General features: G+C 37.4%; 1 pseudogene; it reads right to left on the reverse strand.

The window, feature by feature from the left end:
* Positions 1-1907: 1907 nt before the first annotated feature.
* Positions 1908-2005, reverse strand: LOC149768022 (small nucleolar RNA R71; annotated as a pseudogene).
* Positions 2006-2406: the final 401 nt, after the last annotated feature.

A 2406-nucleotide genomic window follows, 5' to 3' on the forward strand; every position in this document is an offset into this window, starting at 1 on the left:
CAAGCTTCCGATCCATCTGCGCCCACGCGTCCTAGCCGTCTGTGATGGTTTCAAGCTTCACCCGTCCGCGTCTTTCGCTTCCGCGTCCATCCGAGTCCCAGCAAAATTCCAGCCGTCCGTGCCCTCTCCTCTCCACGTGCGATCAGGGAATCCAGCGTTATCATTAGGGCTCGGGGGGATCTATATAAGGAGGGCCCTCTCGGCTGTGAAGGGAGGAGCTCTCATTTGAAAACAAAGAAAAAAAAACAGAGAAAGAGAGAAACAGGGGAGCCCCTGTTTCCGAAAATAAAAAGAAAAAAAAAAAAGGGAGAGGAACAGGGGAGTTCCTTTTATGTTTATGGCCGGCTAATTTCTTAGGGAGGGAGATGGAGGAACCTTTGATGTATTGCTCTTTGAAGTAAACTCTAAACTTTTGCTTTCAATGGTTTATATTTATTGATATGTTCTTGATTCATGCGTAGTTATTTCATAGATAGATCTTTAATGGATTATGATTATTGATATATGGATTGCTTTAGTATTTGATTCGCCGTAGATGTAGAAAGCACAACGGATGCTTAGAAATTGAGTTCATATGTTCATGAAACATATACCATGATTAGATCTATCCTACATTTAATCTTTAATCAAGAACCATAGAGTTTATTCCTTGGATGCAATATCATCAAGGGGGATTCCAGATCCCTACCATCTTTATTTTATTGAATTTTGTTTATTATTCTTTGCATTTAATTTCTGAAAATCAAAACATCATTTTAATCCATAAATTTATTCAACTGAAAATTACATCTAAAAATTACGCTAATAATCTATAGATCGTTCCCTGAGGATTCGACCTCGGACTCCCGAGAATTTACTACTTGTGCGATTCTCCTGCACTTGGGAGAACAATTTTATTTTTGCATCAAGTTTTTGGCGCCGTTGCCGGGGAACGGCTTATTTATTAGTATAATTTTAGATTTAATCAGTATCTTATTATTTAGTCTTTTTCTTTCCAAAAAAAAAAAAATTTCTGCTGTTTTTATTTCCTGCACAGTCTGCATCAAACTCTGATATCTGAGTAATCCACCGTCTGATTGTACTCAAATTTCGTCGGCTGCTGTAGGACACAATTTTCTTTCATCTGAACGGTCTGATTGATATTCTGATACTTTTACGACCATTAAATTAATATAAACTTTACTGCTGTCTGCTTTGAATTTTCTGTGTTTAATTTTTTTTTTTTTTGGTTTAGAATCAGAATTTTATTATCATCATATCTCATTAACCCTTGTTGCTACTTGAAAATTGATAAGAACTTTAAGAAAAGATCAAGGGTAGTCATTAAAAAAAAAAAAAAACAAAAAAAAAAACAAACAAATAAATAAACTCTGAAATTTTGTATGCTAGGTTGGAATAGGGACAACACTGGACGTCTGAGTCGACAACCTTTTGACAATTCCTTAGATCACATTATTGAAACTTTTTCGCAAAATCTCAGATCTGGTGAGATGGCTGATGATGATGTAGGAAGTCACCATGGTAATGAAGGTAGACCCCCAGTTATGACACTTCGACAATACTTACATCCCACTAGGACTAGTCAACCTTCATGCATGATTATTCCTGAAAATGTAGGACACTTTGAAATCAAACCAGGAGTAATTCAATTGCTGCCAAAGTATCATGGAATGGAATCCGAGAACCCTTATCTTCACCTTAAGGATTTTGAAGAAATTAGCATCACATTTAGAGTGCCAAATGTATCAGAAGATGTCCTTAAATTAACCTTGTTTCCTTTTTCCTTGAAGGATAAAGCCAAAACATGGCTGAACTCCTTGAGACCAAGATCGTTAGGAACATGGCATGATATGCAAAGAGAATTCTTAAAAAAGTTCTTTTCCGCACAAAGGACTAATTTTTTGAAAAGGCACATTAGTAATTTCCAACAAAAAGACCATGAAACATTTTATGAATGCTGGGAGAGATTTAAAGATTTGCTACTCTCTTGTCCTCATCATGGGTTTGAAACATGGAGAACCATTAGTTTCTTTTACGAGGGATTGTCTCCACAATTAAAACAATTTATAGAGACTATGTGCAATGGTCTATTTTTGGAAAAGCAACCCGATGAGGCATGGGACTATTTAGACTCTCTCGCAGAGACTGCACAATTATGGGATACAGGGGATAGAGTGAATAAACCTTTGCCTAAGCCTACTAACATTGGACATGGGGGCCTTTATAACCTTAGTACTCAAGATGATATTCAGGCTAAAATGGCAGCCCTTACTAGGAAGGTAGAGGAAATTGAACTTAGAAGGATTGAACCCGTCAAGACCGTAGAACACAACAGCGAGTGTTGTAGGATTTGCGAGATGCCTGGCCATCTCATCACTGATTGCCCCACAATACCCGCATTCAAGG

The sequence above is a fragment of the Phoenix dactylifera genome, chromosome 3, assembly GCF_051530095.1.
Source record: "Phoenix dactylifera cultivar Ajwa chromosome 3, Ajwa_hap1_PhDact_Kaust_v1.1, whole genome shotgun sequence".
NCBI lineage: Eukaryota > Viridiplantae > Streptophyta > Magnoliopsida > Arecales > Arecaceae > Phoenix > Phoenix dactylifera.